At 41.5% G+C, this 15,959-nt stretch overlaps 1 protein-coding gene across 3 annotated transcripts in view; it reads left to right on the top strand.

The window, feature by feature from the left end:
- Positions 1 to 15,959, top strand: part of kif26ab (kinesin family member 26Ab) — a 100,678-nt gene that overhangs the window by 57,600 nt on the left and 27,119 nt on the right. The gene's annotated exons all lie outside the window — the stretch shown is intronic.

The following is a 15,959-nucleotide window of genomic DNA, read 5'->3' as shown; positions in this document are numbered from 1 at the left end:
CCTCCTGTTGAATGAATATTATGCATCATGCCTTTGGGTGCTGAGGGATGCCATCTAAACCTCTTTAGTGTCCCTCAGTGAAAGGTGTCATGCAAATGGAGTCTATTATCTGTGTCATTACAACCGCAGTCACCTTTGTGTTGTATTGAGCCACAGCGTGGAAGTATTGCAGAATAAAAAAGAGTGAACCGCAATAGCTGGTGGCGGTGAATATGCATTAAGGAATTTTATGACCTATTGTGCAGATGCAGAATAGAGCTTGTGGTCTCTGCTCCCATGGGCTGCTTTTATCTCTTACTATACAGAAAAACAAAGATGGCTCCTGGAGGGGCTTCTCAGGCATCACTGAGCCTCATCGTGGCCTTCTGTTCAACATGAATAACTAATACTAGCTGCTTAATCAGTGGGAGAAGGTTGATTTCCCCAAACACCAGTGCCTTATTTTATCAAAAGCCGTCACATGCAGACCACTGTCCTTCTGATTGTCGGTGGTAAGGGCTCAGCTTTTAAGATGAAGCAAGGATTACCACTGAGGATAAGGCCATTGTCAGGACAGGTGGTTCGGTGTTTACCATATCAACCATGGCTTCAATTACTGAAACTTATCAACATACTACCATATCAGGCAGCACACTTTTTTCTTTGCTCCCAGCAAACCAATGCATTATGGGATTGTGAGACTACAGAGACTAATGAATCCTAAATAATATTAACAGTTTATCATTTGCAAATGTAAAAAAATTAACCTTCAGCAACAGTAGTTTGATGTAATAAGTGCATAACCAAATTAAGAAAGAAAAAACAGCTGACCGTATTCACATGTTTCTGTGACTCAAGGCTTTTCTTTGAAGGCTCAATTAGTAGTTGTAAGTTGTTGTGCTTTCCTTAAAGGGAAGGAACTGAAAAGAAAGTAGCCATAAGTTAGCCATAATACAGGTTAATCACCATCTCTTAAGCTGGGGAACAAACACTGTAAGACAACCAATGCTCGTCTTAAGGCACTAGTTAGCTTGTTCTACCACTGACCACAAAGTGTCTGAATGAAAAAAGATAATACAGCATTACATTACATTACCTTTGCTAACATGTTAGAATTGTATGACACATAGAGAAGGCATAGTAGGCACGCAGGTGAATGCTTCGAGAGATAATAGCTGATATGTTATTTCTAGGGCTGTCATGATTAAAATTTGTGATTGCAATCAATCTCAGACTTATTGCAGTTTATCATGACCAGTCCATCTTTCTGTTTATTTTAAAATTCCAATTGTTTACATATCAAACAGTTTTTTACATTTTGGATTTTTGTTCTCTCTTAACCTATTAGTAAGTGACTGTTTAGAAACAGACCTGCATTTATTTTTAAAGAAAATAAGAAACTAGGTTAGATTTAAGATAATGTCATGAACTTAACCAGGGAAACGGGAAATTAAAAATGGAATAGGGGAACTAATGATGTTCCCAGGTGCATTTTTTCCTAATGCACATATAAAACGCATTAAACTAACTAGTCTAAAGGAGAGAAAATTCTCAAAAAAAAACCAGCCAAATTCATCACAGAGTTGTTTGGTAAACAGATGATGTTGTGGGGCTGGTTTGCCAAGGAGTGTGGCAAAAGTTAGCAGCTAGCTCCATCAGTCTTCGGTCCTCTTTGCAGTTGAACATCCTGCTTAATGTAGTAACTCATCACTTCAGCTGAGTCGTATACATGAGTTTAACACTTACCAGGATACGTACAGCTTTATTGCCATTTTCTAGTTTGAAACACTGCCGTACCGTGCTGTTCCTACAACTTTCTAACAGCTGAGCTTCTCATGTTTACATCTGGTGAAATGCAGAGGGAAAATTCTTGCAAGACGACCATTAACCAGAGCTAAAGGTGCAATTGGTAGCAGGGGGCTTCTTTACAGGCACAAAAGAGCATTTGACTGGGATTTCAGGCCAGTGTTTATAAAAATATAATAGATAATAATCAGTTTAACGGACCCTTGAATCTTGTGCCTCCTAATTTGATGTACTGATGTAGCCTATTAGCTAGGTAACTATGCACAGCTTTAAAGAGAACAGTGAAAATGTAAAACGCCTGGTCTCACAAGCTGAAGGTATCATTTTTCTTGTCCACTGAGCTGTCTGTGAGGTTTAAAGTGAAATAAAATATTAAGCAGAAATGTTGCATTGGCAAAACCAGTGTGCTGAAAGGGCCTATGAGGCATGCAATTTAAAAAAATAATAATGCTTTAATCATGGACGTTATTCACATCAAAGTTAATGCATTGATACTGACATCCCAGTTTTAGGTAAATGTATTTATTCCTTTGCTGGGTTATTCTTCACTTTTACAGTCACAAGGTAGCATCCTGTACCAGCTACCAGCAGAGTGTTAACATTAGCTTATGTTTCAGCTTAGGGTAACTAACCAGTGATCTTTTTTTTTGTTTGTTTACTTTAAATATAATGTGATTTATCTTAAGGTTTGTCCGAGTTCCAACATTTACTAGTATTAGACGTGCACCTTCAAACACAGCAGTAAGAAATTATTACACCATGTCTGAGCGTTACATCAGAGGAAAAGGGGGGGAAAAATGCTTCTATTTCACATTTAGCATCATATTTGTACAACAGTGTAGACCTTAGAGTAGCATACGCAAGTGTTAAGACTTGTTATTCTGTCTACCTTGTTAAGTTTTACCGTTGAGTCAATGCAAACAGCTGTATCAAACTAAAAGTAGTAAGGAGGAATTATCTTCTCTGGGTTTCTGTTGCTGCTTCCTGCATACTCATCGTCTTGAATGAGGAGGATTATTGCCTGTAATCGGTTCACGACCCAGCACGTGAGAGCCAGCTGCAGTGTGCTAAAAATCCCATTATCCCCATACGCTGTATGTGGCCCAGTGAGCGTAGCTGAGTATGTTTCTACGGTTGACTTTTATGAGTGTGTGATAGAGGATAAACTGCTTAACTCAGAATAATGTGGTTGCAGTCACTAATGTCTTCATGGCCATTCCCTGGGACACATTTCCCCATGCTGTGAGATTAGTGTTCCTTCTACCATATACATCTGTGATGAATGATAATCTCCAACTTCCATCTAAAGAAATGTCACTTTATCCTTTACTCCAACATCCAGAGATTGTGATACCACTCCTTCTGCATTCAGATTCCTAGACCTAAATATGAGTATTGGCCTGTTTTCTAGTCTAATAGAAAAACATAATTAATTTGATCTCCCTCTTTGAAAGCTTTATTACTGACACTATTGAAGTACAAAGTAATTGCCATTATTTCATTGTCTGGCTCAGAATGCAGAAGTAATTCTTTCCTCAAAACAAGATGAGTAACAAGTTTGCTGTTAGTTTGATTGAACTTTTTTTTATTTTTATGATGTTTACTTGTTTCCTAGACTTTAAGGGGGATTTCATCAGTTTATGACACTGTAAATTACTGTGGAACATGTAAATGACTGGTTTACGGGAATCCCCAGGCAAAACAGCTAGCTCTCTGGAACTATCGGGAAATGCAGGACAGATTTCTTGCAGTTTCACAACCATGAGACTTTTGAAGTAACCTCCACAGCGAAAAGGTGTAGTAGGGGAGGCAATCAGGTGCAAATTAATGCAAATGCAGAGCAGGAGAGCAGGTGGGCCTACCTAAAACCAAATATTTCCTCTGACGTATCATTAATAAAAAAGTAGAAAAGTATGCAACGATTCTGCTCTCAGTAAGTACTTTTTTAAAATTCATATTTAGGTCATTTTCTAGGTGTCATTGTTTGTAGAGGGCTGTGAGGATGCCATCAATTTGCAGGTCAGGATGTAAAGGGAGACTTTAAGGGACCAGGAGACATCTGTGCCTCTCCTCTCTGCTCTCTCTCAGTCTGTAAGACACAAACCCTAACATGTCCATGTGAAGAGACACTGAAGAGGCATATATGACATATTTGCTGAACAGTAAATTAAAATGTTGGTGAGGATAGAGGTTAACGGAGGGCACACAGTACCCTACAGTGGAGGCATACAGTGGGCAAAGAGAGAACAAAACCCCGTTCCTACATGTCTGTGCAGAGGTGTTGGTGTTTTTTACATGTTGAGATAAAAGCTCTGTTCCCCTCCAAGACATTAGGTTCTGGTGGATGCCATTCTGTAGACTATTGCAATGAATGCTAATGTTTTGGAAATGGAGAAACATGTCTGTTAAACTATGTCATTGCACAGATATATGACTAGAAACCTGACTGCAGATTTAAGGCAGCAACTGAGAAATTTCCTTTATTTGTAATAATATCACAACAACTCTTCTAAGATGATGGCCATTATCCTGTCAGTACTACTCATTTCTCCTAAATTCAACATTTTCTCTACTTTGCCAGCTTTCCTATTGATTTGAATTTAGATGAAAGATTAAGAAACACATGTAAGAGCTCCCCTCCCCCGTTTTCTGTCTCTCTGGACGGCCCACTGATTAATCACTCCCAAATGTTCTTCACAGCCTGCGGGCCTGTTTGTTGTGATAGCCTCTGTGTGGAGAAGTACAAATAAATAATCGCTAGGTGTCTTACTCAGGCAGCGAGTGATTAATGAAGCAGAGAAGTGGAGCAGAAGTACTCTGGCTTTCTTCCTCTCTGACTGTCTCTAACACGCGTATCATTCTCCAAAGTTATGCTTCATTCTCATATGATGTTATGTATTAAGCCAAAGAGACATTGTATTAAATCAGAGAGGCATGGCATGTTAATGATTGCTCTCATTTGTCTCCCGTTTAGCCAGTAGCTTGCCTTGGCCATGTGCTCGGCTGATTTTCCAGACAAAAAAGTGCCAAGATTTTTGCCTTCCCTGTGGAGGACGGCCTTCTTGAGGTTTTCAAGGGAAGACGTGGGTGGGATGGTGGGTGAATCCGAGTTCAGCGAGCACTTTCAGGGTGGGAAGTTATTCCAGATTCACCTCAGCCTGGGGATGAGCGTAGCAGAATACCTGAAGCAGTGTTTGAGGTGCAGAGTGAAAATGCCCTGGAAGAGATGAAAGCAGCTGTTAATCTCTGTCAGCAATGCCAGGAGAGGGGAGTCTGCAGTCTGTAGAGCATAGAGGAACATGTCTTCATTATCATCTGTCACCCATCTCCTGAAGAGGGAATTTTCCTCAAGGGCTTCTTTTTCTCCTGCCCAAACAAATTTGACGTAATAGCTCAGCATTCTGCTGCGCTTACACACAAAACTTAAGTTTTCTTGCAAACAAGTTAAGGTCCAATTTTCTTAAGAAGACAAATTGACTCTTATTGCAGGTATATCCAGTTCTTTCCTCTAGGGGTTTTAAAGTGACCCCTTTGTCCCGCTGAGTAACAGACAGGTCCTGCAGAGCTAATGCCCTCTGCTTTCTCCTCCTCTCTGTCCGTATGTCCAGGCTGGTTAAAGTCATATTACAACGATGTGATCCTGAATGCTCGTGGAACAATAAAACAAACCAAAAAGAATAATAGCAGCTGACTTTTTCCATCCTTAGCTTGTCTCAAGCCTTCCTTAAGCCCCTAATTAAGCAGCAGGGCTTTGTTGCTGTTCAGCATGTGGATGTGGGGAATTAGTGGGTATTTGACTGGGATGTGGGTGTTGGGTGTTTGGAGATGCAACACTTTATCGGCAGTGTTACCACAAGAAGCGTTAGTCAACAAAACAAAAATTCATTTCACCATCATTTACAGTTTAGCTGCCCTTCAGGAATCTTTGATGATACCCAGAGGTGTAGAAGATAAACCTGCTTAATGTAATGTCTTTGATACTAAACAGCACCCTCCTCTACCACAGCTACTGCTGAAATCTACTGTTGCTCACCACATTTTAGCACCCAACCAGGCTTTCCTGAATATTGATGAGTTTTTTCACTTTTTGATGCCAACTGTTCCATTTATTCTTGGCCGACTGGGGATTCCCATCTTTGGGAATAAAGAAATCCCAAGCTGGCAGTGGCACATCCCCAACGATCATTTTTTCCCGTTTCTTTCTCAGGCAGAAAATGATTTACCTCTTCATGGACAGCGCCTCGCTGGCACAGAGCCAAGGCCCACTGATCGGAGAGAGGACTCTGCAGCCCCCCCACCCTCCTTCTGCTTCTCTTTCTCCTCCGTCCTCTCACTGTCTGTTTCTTTCTTCCATATTCAGTTTTTCACCCTCATCATTTCCTCCTTCTTCCCCACTCACACTCCTTTTTCTTTCTTCCCCTGTGCTTCAAATGCTTCCCTGTTATTCAAGCTATTCTCCAGAGGATGCCCTAATTCCCCTGTTTTCCACCTCAGTCGACACATCGTTTCAAAAGACTTTTGAGGTGACCATGACGAAACAGGTTTACAAAGCCTGGGAAGAATAATTTCTGGATTTTATTTACAGAAAGATTTTTGTGATTCTTTTGTACTTTTGACAAAAGAGATCTTTGATCCTTTGTTATGACAAAAATACGACAAATCAGTTGCATAAGTAGTAGAAATTTTGCAGGGGGAATATTTGCTTTTCGGTGACAGTGCATTGTGTTCACAGGTGTTACATGAATGTATTTGGCCTTTGCTAATTGGCTGAGGCTTGAAGATGTAAGCAGCCTTGGGCTGTCAGCAGTCAGAACACAAATGATGCCCCATTTGGCATTTTGTGTCCAAGGACAGACACTGACGAACAAAAGGCGTGTTGAACACCTCGCTGGAACAAAGCGACTGTCTTCAAACCCCCGGTCTGATGTGTCTGGAAGCTGCTATGCAGGATATCACTCAGCTAACTGGACATCATGCACATTGCTGTGTGATTTAGTTTGGATGTTTTATCCATTTCTGAGGATTTATAGGAAGTCCTAGCCTGGAGTTGTTTAGGCCACTTCCTGTAAAGCTGCTGTTGTGTTAGCAGACACATGAGAGAGAAGCTCTGCCCTCGCTCCCCTATTTAAACACACAAGCAGGAAAGGAAACAGGCTGACAGTGAGTTTAAAGCCTCAAAGCTTTGACTCGATAAGATTCAACAGACAGATGAGCCTTCTGGTTCTCTCTTCCATTTTAATGCATCAGCCCAAGGAAAGAAGAAAAACATATTTTTCAAAATGTCTGGAAAGATATGGATTTGCTTGATAGCTATCTAAATCTGAATGTTAAGATGGAAATTCTACTCGTGTCTCCCAGAGTTGAGCCTTTTTGCAGTTCCTGTGAGGTAAAATTGGACATCTTTGCCACAATTATCATTTGTTGAAGCACTAACTCTGCATTCAGGATGTTGCTCTCTCTGGTTTTGTGTTGTTTTGAGTGATTTAGGATAATGGAGAGGAAGTCAGAAAAACAAAATTAATGTTTATACCGCTGGTCCTTTGATTGCAGGAGGGGCTTCAGAGAGGAGACAGGCTAAATCTCAGCGCCACACAGGATGCTTGGATCAGCTATGTCACATATTCAACAATATTCTTTTCTGTAAAAGTCTCCAATAGAGCCCCCAGCTTAACCCTTAGGGGAGGTTGTGCGCATTTTACGCACTTTTCATTCATCATTTTTTGATAAATTCAGTTGTGATCATGTATATGGCATGAATTTTGGCAAGATGTTGTATTTTTATTTGATCTTGTTATTTCCAGCTCAGCTCCAACAGTAAGTTTAAAATACACTGTATACAAGCAAGAGTTACTCTTAAGCTGTTGAGTGCAAAAAAATTGCCATTAAAGCCCATTCAAACTGCAATTTTTGGTCTCACTTCTATTAAAGGAAAAAAAACATGCATTTTATTATATCTGGGTGTCAATCTAGGCTTTTGCCTTGGACTTTATCATTTTTACTACTCTCCACCAGATAGTGTCTTTTTGGCATAAGGAGGAAAAAAACCCAAGATGTAAGATGTAATAATGCATAAAAATGTATTTTGCTGCTAATCACTGACATATCCCAGGCTGTAATAATTCAAGACAAATAATTCATTTTTCTTTTTTTTTTTTTCATCAAAAAATATACTGGCATCATGACAAAAAAGTGGCATCAAAGGGTTAAAACCTTTATAAAAATCAATATTTGATATCAATAATTAGGTCAGTTGTAGGTGAAGAAATTAGCTCAAAGAAAGTAGAATCAAATATAAACATAATATTTTTTATAGCTACCGTATGAAAAGCACATTTTTTTTGCACTCAGCAGCCTGAAAGGGAGTATGTGACATTCCACAAAAAATAACTGTGCATAAAAGTCATTGTTGCTGCTAATCATTGGCATATCCCAGGCTGTAATAATTATATATAATATATTGAAAATAAGTTATTTTTCTGTTTTTTTTTTAATCAAAAAGCTTGGTGGCATCATGACATGAAACTGGCATTCAAAGGGTTAAAATCTTTAAACCCTAATGAGTATTTGATATTAATAATTAGGTCGGTTGTAGGTGAAAAAAAATAGCTGAATGAAATAAAATAAGATATAAACGTTTAGTATTTTTTACAGCTATTGTATGAAAACAGCATACTTTGCACCTGACAGCTGAAGTGTGACTAATATTAAAACTAATATCAATATTAAAGCAAAATGGTCATGCGTGTGTTTTAGCATGAATGGGGGAAGCTGACTCTTAAAGTTGACAGTGTTTGACCCATTTAGATGCAGCTACAGTGCTTCAAAAGCATGCTTTTACTGCTTGGAAGCATTACCAGTGAAGCATCCTGGCCTCACTAGTAAATCTCGTCTGGGTGGGCTCTCTCGTTGCCAGAGCCCGTTGGCAGAGAATGACATCATCTCCCCTGAATTTGTGTTCGTGTTAAAGAGCTGATGTCACGCTTGCTTAATCACCACTGAAGCTGAGCAGCGGCCTGGTCAGACTGCAGATGACCTGGGACCAGCACAAAGATTCAGATTTGTTTTAATCCAGGGCAAATTTGTCAAAGAGGAAACCATCCAGCAGCTATGAGATCATTAGTCTGCTGCTCTTGCTTTAACTTCTGTATTTCTCTGAGTTAAGTTCAGTGGGCTGATTTATGTTATCACCCCACACCTTTGGGGCGCAGGACTGTTTGATCATGTCAAGGGCAGCCTATCAATAAGACAGTGTGTACTGATTTTAGCTCTGGGGGGCTCTCCGATTGATTTTCTTATGACTCAAAAACACAGCACCTTACCTGATGGACCAACAGCCCAATCAATCATTTCCATGTGCTGATTTGGCGTTTCGGGCCCCAGTACCTAACAACAAGGATTAATACACCTTTACACACTCTGAAAAGCTCTCTCAGATGCCTTTAGTCCTCGGTAAATTATGAATCTCTCTGCGTGACTCATTGTGTTGTAGTCATTATCATTGCATGATGTTGAGGCTGGCTCCTGCCCAGTATTCCCATCTCCATTCATGAAGAGCAATGCTGGGCAGATAATCAACACTACTGTGAGACAAAACTCACTGAAGGGGTGGGGGGGGGGGGCGGTAAAGCAGTCCATATCAGCCTCATCTGATCACTGCACGAATGGCCGGAGCAGCCTTATCTTGTCTGTGAAAAGAGAAAAAAGGAGACTTACAGAAAGGAAATGTCAGAGATTGTAAATGGGACCAACGTGGTAATTAGCTGCAGAAAGGGGCTACCTAAAGAGCTGTATAGCTCCCCAGGAGAACAGAGACAAATTTGCACAAACAAGCTGATGGGCGCGGCAGCTAATGATTCTCTTGGGCTGAGGAATTTCTCTTGTTAATTTGACAAAGCTTGAACAGAGGGCTGGAGTGATTATTGACAGCAGGCCAACAAGAAGCCTTGAAAACATGGCATAAACACAGCTACACCTCTCCTTCTCTGTCATTGACCTCTTCCCTCGTACCTCACTGTCACTAAGGACAAAAATCTAGATGTCCTTTTTCCAACAAAAGGCACCGACAGACCTTTTCATTTCAAACCAACCTTGATTTTACATCTGTCCCGCTTTGGCATGGGCCCCTTAAATCCTGAATGACTGTCTGGTCAAATTTAACCATGACTGGATGCGTGCCCAGCTGCAATATATCAAGTATACTTGATGTATCATGGCTTTTGCCAAGTGAGATGTATAAAGTGACAGTATTGCAACCACTAAGTATAAATTGCGTGGCAATTTATACTTAGTGGTTGCAATATACTTAGTAAGCTGTCATCATACCATATTCTGGAGTTGCTGAAATTGCAATCAAGATGAAATAAAGTTGATTTCAGAATATCAATTTTGAATCTTTTTATAACTGTAGATATTACCCTTTGTGATTTTGTTATGAATCAGGTTTTTCCAACACCTTTGTCTTGATTAGGTGGAAGTTTGTTGAAATCAGCATGGCTACATCCATGGTTGAGCTTCACAACACCTCTTAGAAACCACTGAATGATGTCACTTAGACTATGTCCATGGTTTATACAGTCTGTTTTAAAGATAAGCAAATAATAGATAATAGTGCAAAAAAAAACTGTACTTCATACAGTTAGTTTTTCAAGATATATCTCCTTCATGGCCCTGCAAGAATTACATATGAAATATTTATTTTTTGCAGCTCTATTTTGGTATTAATTGAAAAATCTGTGCAGGAATTTGGCAGTAAAGTACTGAATGTTACTGTTCAAGGCAGATAAGTGTAGACAGAAAACTGCAAATTAAGATGGACCTGCCTCCACATAGATGTAGTTCATGGCCCCTAGGTAAAAGTCAGTACCAGTCAGTGGTCTAGACCCACCCCTGTTCAGCAGCTTTTGCTCTCTAACAGAAGCCCACCTTAGTAGAATAAATCTGGAGCCATAGCAGAAAAGCAGAGGTAGGCGTGCTGTGGCAAAGAGGAAGGGAAAGGTTATGTGATACATCAAAGTGCTTCATTACTGTACTCCACTCACCAAACAGGTAGGCAGTGCTATTTTTTTTTTCTTTCTCCAAATTTAATCCAGCAGAGTTCATAGAAGGGGCACTGTGTCAGAAAGAGAGGCAGAGAGAGCTTGCTGTGTGTTTGTGCTGAATGTACTTTCATCTGGAAAGTCTCACACCCACTCTGTCTGCCGATATGTTGTAGTAGGCACTCTGCAGCCAAAGCAGCAGCCTTTCAAAAGAGACTGGCTAGTCGGGGGCTGAGAGGGCTTACTGGTAAATTGGCAGCCGGGGGAATACAGGGTACTCTCACCCCGGCGCTCGCCCACTCACATGCTTTCATTCCCCTTTTTACCCTTGACCATTGACTGAGTTCACTCTCCTCACTGGCCGGCATAAATCTGCCTTTCTAAGACGTCATCTGTTCATTGTCCGTTCTCTCCCTCCCTCGCTTTCACTCTTTCTTTTAATCTCTCAGCTTTCCAGTGGAGTCCGAGCATCGCTCATTTAGGCAATCCATCTCTCTGTGCTTAAGTATATCCTTCCTTATCTGGTGTCACTCCTTCTGATTAATAACTCTCTCATTCATCTGGCTAATTACATCCTTCAACAAAGGCATAAAAAATACAAACGGGCACATACACACTCTGGGGCTCATGCATTCATGCACTGTAGGCATACTAACCAAATCTGTTTGAAGTGTGGGACCCTAAAAGAAGAGAAGGCTCCTGTATGCATTAAGTATTCATGTGACGTGAAGAGGGGTGCATTCATGGTTGTGTGTTGGGTTTGTATGAGACAGTGTGTGTGTTAGAGACTCACTGAGAAAAGGAGAGTACTCGCAATTTGCGCCGCGAGCAGCCAGCAATCGAGCTCTGACACCTTGTCTGGCAGTTGGAGGGAAAAAGGGGCTGGGCTGAGAAGAGAGAGAGGGAGAGTTTGTGTGTGTAAGAGAGAGAGAGAGAGAGAGAGAGAGAGAGAGAGAGACGGCAGGACAGCTGCCAGCATTTCTCCGATAGCAGAAGACGGACCGAGAGGCGGCACAGGAGTAGGAATTCTCCCCATTCTCAACCACCCAAGGAAATCCAGCAGCCCGGTCAGGCGTGCGGATCGTCCTCCCCTCCTCCTGCCTGGAAAGAGCAGAGACTCTGAGAAGGACCTACACCTGGACCTGCAGAATCACCCACATGGATTTACTCAGTGGGATATTTGCAACACTGGATGTGAAAGAACATGTGGAGAACTGAGTTAGCTTCTGCTGGGTTTTATGTCACAGAGCTGATGCAGAACTTTTTCTTGTGAGGAGGCATGGAAAGAGTAAGAGGTCCTTTAGCAGCACAAGAAAAAAGAAGGTTCCCCCTGTCCTCCTGACCTCCTCTTTAGGCATCTTTCTGGACTAACCTCATTGTGAACCCTCGTCTGTCTGCCCACCTCTTACCTGCCCCCCCCACCCCCCCACCCCAACCCCCTCCGCCCACTCTGCTACTTACAAACCTCTGTGAAATCAAGCAGAACCTCGATGATTGCCATCGCAGCAAAAAGGACCCCTATGCCCCAACTAGCGAGTAGCCCCGCCTCGCTCTGCTCTGGGCGACTGTGCCGGCGTATCGAATGTGCGAGTAATGGAGAGCAGTGACAACACAGACATGGACCGCAAAGTTGAACTCTATCAATTGTCTGTTCTTTGACTGTTAGCATTAACCAGATAATGGATTGGAAAGAGCTGTAAGTACACAAAAGCTTTAGTTTTCTTGTTGAAATCAACATTTGGCTCAGTTTTAAAAGTGTGTGAAATTCTGCAAAAACTTGTTAGATGTTCTTTGTGTGCAGCTTTTTTTTGTCAGCAAGATGTGCTGGAAAACATCTTCATTAGCATGGAGACTGAGAGTGAACAGGTGGACAAGCTGTTGTGGGCGAAGAAAATCTGAGCCTCTTCTAACCGCCCATTTTCTCTCCACTGATCATAGAGTTGCAATGAGAGCGAGAGATAAAGAGGTAGGGAGGAGAGAGAAAGTGACAAGCAATTAATTTCCCTGTGTACTTGTGGGTGAGGTTGAAAAAAACAGCAATCTCATCCCTTTTTTCTCACCTTCCATTGAAGCAGCACATGTGCACCAAGCATCATTGTGCAGCTTGAATTAAAACCTCAAGGTTACATGCTAGGCTCTGAAATGAAGGCACAATTATAAATCAGTAAGCATCCTTCATGCTGACTCCTGATGTTTGATTTATCTCCACTGAAAGAGAAGAGAGACAGAATGAGGTAAAAGAGAGGAAGTGAGGGGCAGAAACAGAGAGACAGGGTGCATCTATCTTAGATGCTTCTCATAGCCACGTGTACTCCAGCACAGTTTCCCCTTTCCCTGCATCTCACATTCATCTATTCCATCTCATTTTTTCTCCGTCACATGATCTGTCTCGCATGCTATCACACATAGGCAGCTCCCCAGGGAGAGCCTTCTCCTGTAGCCTTCTTGGATGCAATAATTATTCCATCAGCCGGCAGTGTGTTCCCTGATTGTGCTCTTGGGCTGACTCTGCAGGGGGGCGTACAGTGGAGAGGGGAGAGAAGGAGATGTGTAGGTTCTGGTTGTCAGAAATGGGGAGGGTGAGTTGTGTTTTTTTGGCAGTAGCCCACCCAGTCCTGTCCGGAGGAGCTCATAGCTGGACTAATGAGCTCAGACTAGCCTATTAGGATATCACTGCTCACCAGGACGCGCATGGATCTAATCTTTTCACTCTGTCTCACATACTCCGCTTATTTGCTTCCCCCTACTCTGCAGATCTTTTAATCTCTCACTCCAATTTTCCTTCCTTTATGTTGACAGCCACCTCTTTGTCCTCCCTGCGTGTCTCAAAATCCCGACAGCTTGATTGAAAACCATTTGAATTTCCTTCAAGTATTACTTTCCTCCCCCTGACCTTGAATTTCCAGCTGAGATACAGCATTAACTGATCTAGGGCGATGTGATGCCATCCCACTCTAGGTCTGGCCCAATTCCCTGCAGACCATGCAGAGATATCAGCTCTGCCTTTTGAGTTGCTGGGGCTCTGATAGCATGTGCCAGACTAAGTTGGCCCTGTGACCACTTTATGTCTCCTCTGCATGGGCTCTTGGAGACAAGAAGGCAGGATGACAGTGGATTTTAATTAGGGGACTGTCAAAAAGCTGGATTGAGTTACAGCAAAGGGTTGTGTGGGTGCTTGTAAAGCAAAAACGCATGCAGAAGATCAAATATCCCAATATAGGTTTAACTTGCTCTTTGAGCTACATGAAAACATGACTAAGAGGCCAGAACTTAAAGCAAGTGTCACCTGTCATGCCTGGTACAGTTTTTGGTTTTTGATCAGGACAAATACTTGCATCATCCTGCTATGACAGCCTGTGTTGAGGACCAGTGCTATTTGACTCCAATTGCCCCCTTGCTCAATGAAACTGATTTACAAGAGGGAAATCCTGGGAACATCTGGCCCCACAGAATGGGAGATCTCCTCAAGTTCCTGGTTTGTCATCAGTAGTCGTTAACAGCGTTGACAGTAATACCAGACCTTTTTACAGCACAACACAGGTCTTTTTTAAAGTACTTGTTTGAAATCAAGAGGACTAAAGTGCAATGAAAGATGATATTAGCTTGTGTGGCAATTTTCAGATTTTGCCATGGCATTCTGGGAGATTGTCCTTAACCCTAAGTTTAGAGTGTGCCTCTGGAAAATTTCCCTTTGAAGGTAATGTAGCTCCAGCGGGCCTGGCCAATACGGCCTACCTATCATGTCACAGTATTTGCTTTTTGACACGGTGTTGTGTCATGTTATTACAAAATTAAAAAGAAATGATGCAGTTGAATCCATCTTCAGGTGTTACAACCCCCCTTCTCTCCCTAAAGCAAGCTTTTGATTTACTCATGTTTTAGTGTAAGATCACAAAAGAGGATATTTTAAGTCTCTGTTTACCTCTTCCTCACAGCATTCATAGTTTCAGGTGTGGCATCTACCATGCGGAGGTGTGTTAAGCTGTTAGACTTGAGCACATTTCCTGATGATGGTGTTCACAATAAAAGCATTTTAGAAAAATAGTAGCATGGTACTTTATCGTGAAAATTTTGAGGGAAGTTTATCATTGATTTAGCTTAGCTTGGGCTGCTGTGCCAGCAAATGTACGTAGCTACAGTTTAAAGCTGCTCTGACCTTGTTTAACACCACAGACTGGATCTTTGACTTATCACGAACTCAAAAAAGAAAGTCATTAGTTAAAACACACTAAAACACACTTTTAAATGGTTGTTTAAGCCGCTGTGAGGTAAACTGCTGCAGCACTGAGCTCAAGATAAGCTGAAACCAGCCAAAGCAGCACGCTGCTTGCGTTTTAAGCTCAACACGAGCTGACAGAGATGGCGAGCGTACTCGCTACGTTGCGGTTACTACAGCCATCATACATGGTTAGGAAAAAGCCTTGACTGTGCTTAATTAAAATATCATGAGTGGGTGATGTTTTGGTTCAACATATGATACGTTTCATGATACAGAGGCCACTTATGATACTTATCACAAAACACGCTGGTCTGGGGTAATAAACATGACAATAAACATACCCTGCTCTGAATTCACCACATCAACTTGTTTTTATTATATCATACTTTTCACATAATATTCTGGTGTCACTTTACAAAATTCAGTGTATTGAAAAGCTGTGCCTCCTCTGGTTGAAGAGGAAATCTAAGACATTATCTTTTTTGGCAGTTAGAAGAATAGCAGTTCTGTTTGGTTTTCACATACGCAAAAAACTCCTGGAATGTTTCAGGGTTGAGCTGCTATGTGAATACAAATGGACTCCAAACTTACCTGGGTTTTTTCCTAGTAAAATTTCCAGGTAAAGTCTTCCTGTGCAGATCTGTGGCCTCTGCAGGTAAAATTCAGGGAAAGCTGCAGTCATATTGTTTATACCATGTGACTAGGAAGCAACCAGAGTGATCATTGCATAACTAATAAAGCTGCTTTTCCCACTTTCTCGTAAATTGTTCAACATTTTTCTTCTTATAATATGGATGCCACTAATAACATACACTGCCAATAAAATCAGAAACTGCTCAATAGCATCAGAAATTTTCAGCAGTACAAAAATGAAACAGCTCTGGCGAGTTGTGCCTCCTATCACTGAAGTGGAAATCAGA

The sequence above is a fragment of the Cheilinus undulatus genome, linkage group 18 (assembly GCF_018320785.1).
Source record: "Cheilinus undulatus linkage group 18, ASM1832078v1, whole genome shotgun sequence".
Taxonomy (NCBI): Eukaryota; Metazoa; Chordata; class Actinopteri; order Labriformes; family Labridae; genus Cheilinus; species Cheilinus undulatus.
Note: the sequence above shows the minus strand (reverse complement) of the source record. Positions and strands in the feature narration are given on the sequence as shown.